The sequence below is a fragment of the Lithobates pipiens genome, unplaced genomic scaffold, assembly GCF_037356315.1.
Source record: "Lithobates pipiens isolate NorthernLeopardFrog02 unplaced genomic scaffold, aLitPip1_a1.2 Scaffold_28, whole genome shotgun sequence".
Lineage (NCBI taxonomy): Eukaryota > Metazoa > Chordata > Amphibia > Anura > Ranidae > Lithobates > Lithobates pipiens.
Genome location: NW_027507789.1, coordinates 57,291,886 through 57,304,610, shown reverse-complemented (window position 1 = coordinate 57,304,610; position 12,725 = coordinate 57,291,886). Strand labels below are relative to the sequence as shown.

General features: G+C 41.7%; 1 protein-coding gene across 4 annotated transcripts in view; it reads right to left on the bottom strand.

The window, feature by feature from the left end:
- The window catches only part of SEPTIN9 (septin 9), a 381,698-nt gene that overhangs the window by 199,334 nt on the left and 169,639 nt on the right, over positions 1-12,725 (bottom strand). The gene's annotated exons all lie outside the window — the stretch shown is intronic.

Genomic DNA, 12,725 nt, shown 5'->3' with positions numbered 1-12,725 from the left:
ATTCTGCTCCTTCAAATTGTTTTGTCAGTGTGGTCAAAAACAAATGTCGATTTGACCCAACTAATGATTAGATAATCGAATGAACATTCCTAAGACTAAACATATTGTACAAAATTCTACTAGTGTCCACCCAGCTTTACAGTCTGCACTGCCCCACAGAAACCAGCAATAACATACTTTTATCAAGAACAGATACTGTTGTAAACAACATGGAAAATATATTTTATTCATTAGAATGTTTCATAAGAATCTGCTGTCTACTAATATAACCTTTAGACAAGTAACTATTCCCTAATAAAATAAAGTAGCCTATCTTCTGCAGTATCTTAGCTCATGAAATGCAGATGTCATCATGACTCGGTTTTAGGTGACATACCTTGATCAAATTTTTGCCAAGCACTTCACACTTATACCATAGTCATTTAAAGTTATGGGTGTAGTTTGGATTTTGGTAGATATTTCTCCCCAGAATAATTTAAAAAACAGTAAATGAACAGATCCCACATTGTACAGGCAAAGCTTAGCAATCAGTCATGAGTGGAGTTCATAGAATTATAAAGAGTTGATTCAAAGTGAACCGATCATCCATTCTTGTATGTATGTGTAGGGATCTGCTGCCCTCTATTGTTTGTAAATGTAATTGGCTGTGTTTCCATCTGTGATAGGGTTATTTATGTACATCACTTCCTGTCCCTGCTAGCTGGGTCAGAAACCCCAAATTGGAGGACTTTTATATCTTTATAAAGAGGAGTTTCCAGGAAGTAAGTAAGAGAAAAAGCCGAGTCCCATGTCATGAAGTTGCTGCTATATTTTCACCCAGACCAGAAGAGACTATTATAATAGTCTCTTCTGGTCTGGGTGAAAATACAGCAGCAACTTCATGACATGGGACTCGGCTTTTTCTCTTACTTACTTACTACTAGGGAGGGACTAAAGCATAGAGAAGATAGGCTGACTCTGAGATCCAATTCCACAGTTCACAGTGAGAAGTCCCATTCCAAGCTGGTCGAAAAAAACTGTTGGAGGATACCCCTGTGATTGCAGATTTTGTATTCAGGCCTCCGACACAAAGACAGATGCCACATCATTTTCCGAGGCCCTTGCAATTGGACTGCGCTGCACTATTCAACTGGTGGTATCTATATTAATAAATATAAATATAAATTATACATATACCGAGGTATATGTGCACAATTCCACCAGGACTCCTATCAGGCCCCTTGCTGTTAAAACCTATTTGTACATTGGATGCATGTCATGTTATTCATCTCCTGTTATATACAGTTTGTATTATTTCTATATTGATGTGCATCTACAGTATATGCTTATGGTTAATGTTATATGCTGATTGCAGTATTTCTTCTGCTCTCAATTACTTTTATTAGATTACTGGTTCATTTCCCAGGAAAGGAATCCCTTCTGTTCACAGATCCCATTCTTCCACTTAACAATGGTTCTGGTTCTCTTATTTACCTACAGGTTTACAGCAATATCTTGTTTGGGGAGGGCCACCCACCCCCCCCCCCCCCCCCTTTCCAAAGAAGGCTACATACTGTATGTATCTGTTCAGTTCTAACTGACTCCCAGTGATTCTAAAGGCATGCTCTCTTACATCATGTCTGATACACTTGAAAACCCTTTTCCATAGAATTTTCTTGTAGTATATGTTACGAAGAAGTTTGCCAGCTCTTTCCCCAAACCTTCCTAACAGATCAGCTTTGACTAGCATAAAGAATAGGATAATACATGTGAATAACCAATTTGTTCACACATAATAGGACCAATTTAGAGAAAAACCACACAAACACAGGAAGAGCATGTAAACTTCATGCAGATAGTGTCTTGCCAAGATTCAAACCGAGGACCCTATTGCTGCGAGGAATAGGGGCTAATCGCTAAGGCACTGTGCCAGCTGCATCATCCAAAAAACCTACTATGATCAGGGTTTGATTTTCCAATACCTTAGAACTACAGTGCCTTGAAAAAGTATTCACACCCCCTGAAATTTTCCACATTTTGTCATGTTACAACCAAAAATGTAAATGTATTTTATTAGCATTTTATGTGACAGACCAACACAAAGTGGCACATCATTATAAAAGTGGAAGGTAAATGATAAATGGTTTTCAGAATTTTTTACAAATATCTGAAAAGTGTGGCGTGCATTTGTATTCAGCCCCCCTAAGTCAATAACGTGTAGAACCACCTTTTGGTGGAATTACAGCTGCAAGTCTTTTTGGGTATGTCTCTACCAGCTTTGCACATCTAGAGAGTCTCAAGTTTTCAAGTCTTGCCACAGATTCTCAATTGGATTTAGGCGCAGTTTTTTATTTCTGCAGGTCTGAACTTTGGCTGGGCAATTCTAACACATGAATATGCTTTGATCTAAGCCATTCTATTGTAGCTTTGGTTGTATGTTTAGGGTCGTTATCTTGCTAGAAGGTGAACCTCCTCCCCAGTCTTCTGCAGACTCTAACAGGTTTTCTTCTAAGATTGCCCTGTATTTGGTTCCATTCATCTTCCCATCAACTCCAACCAGCTTCCCTGTCCCTGCTGAAGAAAAGCATCCCCACACCATGATGCTGCAACCACCATGTTTCACGGTTGGGATGGTGTGTTCGGGGTGATATGCAGTGTTAGTTTTCCGCAACACATAGCATTTGGTTTTTAGGCAAAAAAAGTTAAATTTTGTTCTAACCAGAGCACCTTCTTCCACATGTTTGCTGTGTCCCCCACATGGCTTTCTCACAAACAGGACTTCTTATGGCTTTCTTTCAACAATGGCTTTCTTTTTGCCACTCTTCCATAAAGGCCAGATTTGTGAAGTGCACAACTAATAGTTGTCCTGTGGACAGATTCTCCCACCTGAGCTGTGGATCTCTGCAGCTCCTCCACAGTTACCATGGGCCTCTTGGCTGCTTCTCTGATTAATGCTCTCCTTGCCTGGCCTGTCATTTTAGGTGGACGGCCATGTCTTGGTAGGTTTGCAGTTGTGCCATACTCTTTCCATTTTCAGATGATGGATTGAACAGTGCTACATGAGATGTTCAAAGCTTGGGATTGTTTTTTATAACCTAACCCTGCTTTAAACTTCTCCACAACTTTATCCCTGACCTGTCTGCTGTGTTCCTTGGCCTCCATGATGCTGTTTGTTCACTATGGTTCTCTAATAAACCTCCGAGGGCTTCACAGAACAGTTGCATTTATACTGGGATTGAATTGCACACAGGTGAACTCTATTTACTAATTAAGTGACTTCCGAAGGCAATTGGTTACACTCGATTTTAGTTCAGGGGAATCAGCTTTTCAGATATTTATTTGTAAAAAAAAAAAAAACAGAAAACCATTTTCCTATCACTTCACAATTATGTGCTACTTTGTGTTAGTCTATCACATAAAATCCCAATAAAATGCATTTACATTTTTGGTTGTAACATGACAAAATGTGGAAAGTTTCAAGGGGTATGAATACTTTTTCAAGGCACTGTAAGTCTTACCAACCAGCTCTTATTGGTCAGCGAGCATGGAAGATGGGAGAGGTGGGGAACCATTGGAGGATGGAAAAGACAAGGACAAGAATAGCTACTGCATAATACACTGAGACTTATATATCACATCCAATGCCAGTACCTCTGGATCCAATGACCAGGTTGACTTGTGATTTTCGCTGACAATACTTTCTGCTTTATGATATTTATCATATACTCAGGTTCAGTTGCATAAAGTATTATGTTTATTGACAAAATTAACTAGATATCATAATTTTGTATAGTAAAACATATTAAAAATCTGCACTACCATCATTTTAAATAGGGGCTGTAATTGTGGTCAAATGTATAAAGCTATGCTGGTAGGGTCAACCAAGGAATGCCGAGAACAGTGACATCTATTCTGCTCGGTAGACGTACCAGGTGGAATAAGAAGCCATAGGCTGCAGGCAATGTCCTAAACACCTGGGCATGGCTTCCACCACGTGATGCAGAACACATTCCACACTGTTATAATTATAAAGCTTCCAGAAGATTCAGGTGTGAATACATCAGGCAAGGTAATGCAATATCCCAAACTCTCCTCTGTACAAATATTAATACATCTGGGGACAAAGGTTTACTTGGAGATTGTAAATGATTTATCAGGTGTCTGTTGGAAGCAAAGCAAACATTACTGGGAAGTATAACTATAGCATATAGCTATTACTTTATAAGAATAAAAATTAATAAAGGCATATGGGGCGACCAGGACCCATCACAGATTAGTTAACCAGGCAGAAGCTGCTGGTCCCATTTCACAAAATCTATATGATGTATAACTAAACCAAAAAGCTCCCTTTATCTGGTAATTTTTTTCATGCAGGACACTTCAATATATTGTGACCCATACCCTTAACAAAGACCTTAAAAAGACCCTATACCCCTCTGTCTCATAGAAAAAAAAATGGTGCAAGCTTAGTGCATCATGCACACTGGTAGTTTAGCCCTGCTGCATTTGGAAGGTATAGGTGCACCATCCAGCCCCACTGCTAGCGGCCTGTAGAACTCTATGAGAGGCTGATAGCTGCTGCGGCTGGTGGTGCACCAAGTGCTACTAATGTGTAGGCTTTGGGGGGCAACTTGGACACGACTTGAGAATGAATCACAGCGCAACAACTTGAGGCAACTTACAAGGCAACTTGAAGTTGCCTCCAGGACAGGGGACTTTGCCAGTGGCCAATCACATAATAATCAGCTCTGTGGGAGGGAGGGGTTTGCCTAGAAAACTATTTTTACTTACTGGAAAGTTGCTTCAGTTAAGACAGGGGATCCGACTTGGAGGCAACTTCCATTGAAATCAATGGGTACAAGTTGCCTAGAAGTCGGATTGAAGTCGCACAGGAACCTTTTCTGAAGTCGGAGCGACTTCAGTAGTGTACATTAAGATGGCTTCATTCACTTCCATTGATTTTCTCAACAGCGCGACTTGGGGCGACTTGAAGTCGGATCCCAGGTTGCCCCTGTGTGAACTGGCTCTAAATCCAACTTAAGGTGTATCTAAACTCAAAAAACAAACATGTTAAATATTGCAAATCTACAATCCTTAGATGTGGTGGCAAAAATAGTTTTTTTTTTCAGGACTTTTTCTCTTTATTTTCACCTTGTAATCTTGACACTAACATGCTTTCTGTCCTAGGGTGGCTACTCTTAAGCCTGCTATATACAACTTGATTTTTGGCCAGGTGCAAAATCATTGGACAAACCATATGCATTCACCATTTGAGTATTCAAAGAACCACAAGTGCCAGCTAATTAAATACAACAGCCAGCATAAGCCCGCGTACACACGGGCGGACTGTTCGCCCAACTTAGTTCGTCAGACAATCCGACAAATAGTCCGTTCAAAATTTGCATGAACGGACTTGACCACACACGATGAGCAGACAGTCAGCTGAAAGCGTGCGCGATGACGTGAACGGCACGTACGACGGGACGAGAAATTCGACGTCCAATACACTGCAATGCAACCTTCGGCCGTGTAAATCCTTTCTGAGCATGCGCCAAACTTAGTCTGTCGAACTAGCCTACACGCGAGCGGACTGTCCGCTGAAACCAAGTTTGGACGGACTGTCTTACGGAAATTCCGTAAGACTTTGTTAGTCAGACTGTCCGCTGAAACAGTCCGCTGAAGCCCACACACGAGCGGATTGTCCGCTGAAACACTGTTCAGCGGACTAAGTTGGGCGAACAGTCCGCCCGTGTGTACGCGGCCTAAGAGATTCCTCTATCCACATTGCTTAGTGTGATATGAGGAATCTTGTATGCTGCGTACACACGACCAGGCTTTCTGGCAGAAAAGGTCAGACGGAATCATTTAATCGGATATTCCGATCGTATGTGGGCTTCATCTGACTTTTTTTTTTTTATTCTGACGGACCTAGAAATAGAACATGTTTTAAATCTTTCCCGACCGAATCAATTCCTATCGGCAAAACCGTATGCTATTCCAACGGACCAAAAACTACGCAAAGGCAGCTATTGGCTACTGGCTATTGAACTTTATTTTTCTTGTCCCGTCGTACATCATCGTGTTCTAAACTAACGGACTTTGGTGTGATCGTGTGTAGGCAAGTCCGTTTCAGCGGAACTCTGTCAGAGTTTATTCTGACGGAAAAAACTGTTGTGTGTACGTGGCATGAGCCTTCTCTTGTTTAGATTGCGGGATGAACAAAAAAAAAACTATACATGTATATGGCGACCCCTAGGCCTTGATCACATGGACAGACAGGAAGCAGTAAAAACAGGCAGTTGATCCCAATTTTCTAATACCCCAGGACCATCAACATACACTGTGCAATGGCCAACAACAAAAATAATACAGCAACAGGTATTTTCTGAACTTTTATTAAATGTTTTTGGCTTGAAGAAAGAGAACTAAAGCAACCACCACATAAAAGAACTAGTAGGCTGCAATATATTATATTTTTGTTCTTGTATTTAGATATGCTTTTGTTCATTGGGCTCACAAGGTCCACATTTCTGGTTCACAGCAAGTAAGCCATAGGCAGGTTCTGGGTGCAGCCATCTTGTATCTAGCTGCAGTGGTCCCAGCAGCCACCGAGCTGTCAGTCAAGTGACACTCTTTGGTATTCCAAAGCAAGTGAGATGTCTCTTTGTTTGGGTGTAAGCTCCCAATAAAAAACACACATTCATAAGATATATTCTTAGATAGTCACAGGATGGAACTTTGGTAAGTGAATAAATGTGGGCACAATGCTGGCCCTATACTGCTGTTGTCTGCACTCTCAATAACCACTAGAGATCCTGAAGGGATCCTGAAGGGCGAGCGGCGCGCTCTGTGATCAGCGAATCTATGAGACTCGCTGGATCACAGATCAAAGTAAGGGGTCGATCCCGACCCCTTACCACATGACCAGCTGTCAGCCAATGACAGATGATCATGTGATGTCAACACAGCCGGTAATCGGCTATTTTTTCTCCTCGCGCTGAGAGCACCGGTGGCAGTGAGCGGAACATCAGTCCCGATCACTGCGATGTGCCCAGATACTCAGTGCCCACCTGTGCCCCCTACAAGTGCCGCCTACCATTGCCCACCAGCTCCACCTGTCAGTGCCCACCAGCGCTACCTGTCAGTGCCCACAGTGCCACCTATCAGTGCCCACAGTACCACCTATCAGTGCCCACAGTACCACCTATCAGTGCCCACAGTACCACTTATCAGTGCACACACTCAGTGCCTGGACAGTGCTGCTGCACATCAGTGCCATCTATCAGTGCCCATCAGTGTCACCTACCAGTGCCCATCAGTGCCACTTATCAGTGCCATCTATCAGTGCCCATCAGTGCCATCTATCAGTGGTACCTGTCAGTGCCCATCCGTGCCACCCATTAGGGCCCATCAGTGCCATCTTATCAGTGGCCATCAGTGCTGCCTTATCTGTGCCCATCAGTACCAACTTATCTGTCCCCATCAGTGCCACCTTATCTGTGCCTATCAGTGCCACCTTAACTGTGCCTATTAGTGCCCACCAGTGCAGCCTATCAGTGCCCACCAGTGCCGCCTCATCAGCACATATCAATGAAGCAGAAAAATTACCTGTTTTCAAAATTTTATAACAAACTATTAAACATGATTTATTTTTTCAAAATTTCCCATCTTTTTTTGTTTGTTTAGCAAAAAATAAAAACCCCAGTTGTGACTAAATACCACCAAAAAAAGCTCTATTTGTGGGGAAAAAAATGATAAAAATTTAATTCAGGTACAGTATTGTATGGCCGCGCAATTGTTATTCAAAATGCGACAGAGCTGAAAGCTGAAAATTGGTCTGGGCAGGAGGGGGGTTTAAGTGCCCAGTAAGCAAGTAGTTAAGGACATTCCTGCTGTCAGCTTTTTTAGAAAGCAACGTGAGACTGAGTTGGGAGCCGAACAATCCCAGCACTGATGTAAGAGGGAGGGGAAGAGCAGCAGCTGTGGCCAGAACACCAAAGGATCTGCCACTTTCATTGCCTATAGAAAAAAAGAAAACAATTGTTTGCAAAGATGTCAGCACACATCATACACTGTAAGTGTTTAAAAAGCCCTGTGGCGGCATGGATTTTTTAAAAAGCATTAGTCATGAGAACATTTTCAGAGATGCCATGGTTAGTCCATTTTTGAAAAGGCCAGTTCCCTGGCTGTCTGTGACTTTAATATGTATGTGTCACAGACCCGGAACAAGCCTGCAGAAAATGAAAGCCAGAGAAAAGTCTGAATTCTTTATCTATACTCATTTAAGATCAGTGATTGAGAAAGTCATGAAGCATCAGCGTACAGCTACATTCACATGGGTGAGGGGGTGCAGATAGTTTGCTTTGTTTAAAGGTGGATGTAGTTATGGCAGCATGCAAACCCCCAGATTGGCTGCAGACAATATTCGTGTGGCCAGAAACTCAGGAGTAATGCCATCCCTGGACGTACCCTGTCTTCATCCAGGGTCGGTCAGAGGCTCTGATCGCATGTAACGGTTGAGATGAACAGTTGCATGTAAACAGCGCTGGCGGCTGTATAGAGTACAAATATGACAGCAGTCCCTGACACAGTGTGTGCATGCAGCATTTAAAACAGCTGCCAAAAATTTACCAATTTGTGCCAGTGGCAGACCATTAGCACTTTCAAAAACAGAGGACAGCAAGGTCGGCCCACATGTTTTTCTTGTGAAAGGTGTACTTAAAGCAGAAGTAAACCCATCCATAAAATGGTTTCATTTACGGCACTTGCCGGAATTGTAACACTCCCATTGGTTGTGCTCTCAACCAAACTGTCGAACCATCCAATGGCTGGCGTCATCACTGATCACATGTGCAGCATCATGGCAGTTGTAGACTAAACAGAGGCAAATAAGGCAGCTTCCTTGGCTGAAAATTATAGGGGAGTTTACTTACACTTTAAGGTTGGAGTCACACCTATGCATTTTTTGTGCTTTTTGCATTTTGCAGATTTGCACTACAGTCCATTTAACATGGATTCCAATGGAACACGTTCTGTAGTGCAAATCTGCAAAATGCATAGGTGCAAATCCAGCCTAAGGGCTCCTTCATACCATATGTCCATGAAAACTGATGGGAAAACCAACATTAATTTTCATCAGTTTTCATGCGTGCTGACATCAGTTTTCATGCGTGTCAGTTATGTGCCCTATTCACACCAATTTTGATGTCATGTCAGTTTTTTTCCCTTGCAGAAGAAATCTGCACGTGGTACCAGGGTTGTGGTGTGAAGAGGGCACATAGAGAACAATTGTTTTTTTGTGCCCTTGCAGAAAGCATGCAGAAAAACGAACGTCTCTGCACCATGGTGTGAACGAGGCCTCAATCATAGTAAAGGAACAATACAGTATAAAAACACAAGTATTAAGTCAATTCTTTTCCTGGGCAGCAAGCCCTTGATTAGGAGTGTCCATTATGCAATCTGGCTGCTTTCTCTTGAAAACTAAAATTCTAATTACCCAAGGGTACAATTATGTTTCTAGAGAATCTCAGCTCGCCCCCTGAAACATGTCCACACTCCATCTGCCCTTTGTGTGATTTGCAAACAGCTGTCCCGTCCAAAAATGGGGCATGCAATATGACTCTAATACAACTACAGTTAGCAGTTTGTGTGGGTTACTCTTCCTCTGACACTTCTCTGATTTTACCAGAAAATACAGGAAAACCGGCTCTCAAATCTTAAATTTTAGTTTGTACACAGAGAATGATTAGAAATCTGTACCAAGAATGCTCATGGAACAGTTTAGAATGTGGAAGAGTTGGGCCTCTTGCACACTGCAATCTGATCTCATGCAGCGCAAAATCCAGAGTATTTCCCCCCCTTTGGAAAGCTCAGAAACTGCGTACAGCCACTCACTGACATGAATGGCTGTGCATGGCTGTACTCAGGTAAGTGGACTAAGTCGTAGGCCTAAATCGAAATAAACACATGGACAATGCTGACCAATCAGAATCCATCTGGTTCATCCTTGCAGAGCTGGGCAGAGAGAAAGCAGCAGGGATATCCAATCTCTGGACCGGTGGAGCACCTTGAGAGCTCAGGATCATGGGAGGCAAGTACAGTGGGGACTGAGGGAGTGGGGGTTCAGTGTTAGGTCACCTTTACAGATTTTCTGTGAAGGTGAACTAACATTTTAAGGACCCCTTTAGGTCTCTCTGATGTGTTACATTACCTAATACATGTATTTAATTCATTTGCATTAGCAGACAACACACACAGTTCCAGTTGGAACTGAAGTTGAATGTCCCTGTGAGTGCCAGTAAAAATAAACAAGTGAACACGGATCATGTGACCGCTTTAAAAGCCAATCACAGCCATCATATGATGGCAAAGTCGCGCTGCCTCCTGGTCATTAAAGCCCACTTAAAGAGCCACCGGGATGTGATACAGCGTCTCTATCATGTGGTGGCTATGATTGGCTCTCACAGATCAGGAAGCCCATCACTATGGCTCCCGTTCAAAAGCCGTGACCGAGAGCTGTCAGTGACAGTTTGGTCATTGTGCTGGTTCGCTCCCAGCACTCATCCTCAGGCTGCCATGGGTGCATATTTGCTGTAGCTGGGCATTAATGGATGAGGTTGAGTTACTAATACTTTAGAGTGCAAAATCTGGTGCTGCTCTGCATGTAAATCAATCAGCTTTCTAATTTTTTATTTTGTCAAAACTCAATTGAACAAGATGAAGTTAGAGGCTGATTGGCTACCATGCACAGCTGCACCAGATTTCGTACTCTCCAGGTTTAGTAAATCAACCCCCATTGTACCAAACAAACCCTAAATATGACAAAACTTGTTTATATGTGTGCTTCATATCATAGAGCTAACATAAGAATACCTATGAGTGCTCAAGAAGACAATGAACTTTATGTCGGAATACTAAAGCTGAATTTCTTTTTTCTTGGTAAATATTGCAAAATGTCAAGAATCCAGTTACAATCATACGTTTGCCCTTTCCTGTTCCATAGAGCTTTCTGTGGTCTGACAAAGGGACAAAGTCCCATATTTGGTAGGCCTGCCAAAACGCTCAGAAAGTATGTTCTTGCCCATTTCCTTTCCTTTATTTTTATCAACTGTATTATACTTAGATGTATCATTCTCCCAGGCCTTTTACCTAAAACACAATAACCCCTTTAGAAGAGATTTGAGAATGACATTTAGATATTCAATGTTGTACACATTTACAAATCCCTACACTGTATATATATCTGTGTGTATAATACATATATATATATATATATATATATATATATATATATATATATATATATATATATATATATATATAATATATATATAAAATTATACATGATTTATATAGCCCCAACAGTTTACGGAGTGCTTTACAATGTAGAGGGGGGACAGCACAATTACAGTACAGTTCAATACAGAAGGGACAGGAGGGCCTTGCTCGTAGAGCTTACATTCTAAAGGGAGGAGGGGGTGGTACAAAAGGTAATAGATGCAGAGAATGATTTGATGGGGGTGGCTCGGAGTCAGTTGTTAGGTGGGTGTGGGATAGGCTTCCCTGAATAAGTGAGTTTTCAGGGATCTCCTAAAGATGGACAGGTTAGGGGCTGATCGGATATACTGGGGCAGGAAGTTCCAGAGGATGGGAGAGGCTCTGGAGAAGTCCTGAAGGCGAGTATGAGAGAAGGTAACAAGGGAGCTAGAGAGCAGGAGGTCATAAAAGGAACAGAGGGGACAATATATATAAATATTTCAAGAGCTGACAATATGTGTAGTGATTGCAGGCTGATAACACACATGCCATAGTGCAGGGGCAATGGTCTTGAGAGTTCCACTGTTATCACCATGACTTTGTTATGATAAAATCATTAACTGATGATAAAGATGTGTTGGTGATATAAGGTATATTCTTCTCTGATGTGGTTGAACAGCAGCATCCATTTGCAACTATTATCACTAAAGCTCCACCATCGAGACTGAGGTCCAAGATGCAAGATTGTCCCTGCAAATCCGGGACAGTTTACACCAATGCTCTTGAGTTGGATATGCATAGATCTCATATTGTTTAAGTATCTTGTATATACCATAATTTTGTATTTAATATTATTATTTTACAGGATTTATGTAGTGCTGTACATAATAAAAGGAGGCAGCACTGTTACAATACAATTCAAGACATGAGGGTAAGGAGGGAATGAGAGAGAAGGAAGTTTATCTCCTAATTTATGTCTGTTTTCTCTACAAACTGGGCAATCGTTCTCACCAGCTGTCCTGTTACTATGGGCTGTGTGATGTGTTTTTATGCCGAATGGGAAGGAAATATTGAATCATCCTGTTACTTTAATTAATTGCTGAAGCACTACATGACTAAAAACGATATTTTATCACATATCCTATTGTCTCCACTTGTTTCCCCTAATATGCATGTACACCCTAACTATGAACTTCCCTTTTTTGCTACATTTTGTTCTATTAAATATGTAATTGAAAGCATTTGGTTAAATCTGTTTGATAAGTGCATAAAATATACCAATTTCTCCTGCTAGACTCTTGGAATCTGATCAATTCTAAATATTGAGTGTTTCAGTTAGCATTGCTCCAAGCTCATTATCTCTCTCTGTCCTAGGGTGCCAACACCGCTCCTCTATAAATACAGTACATTTTTACATAGCTATATTGGTCCAGTGTAACTATGCATATACCATACCTGTGGGATCCTTCTAGATGCTGGAAATCACTCTA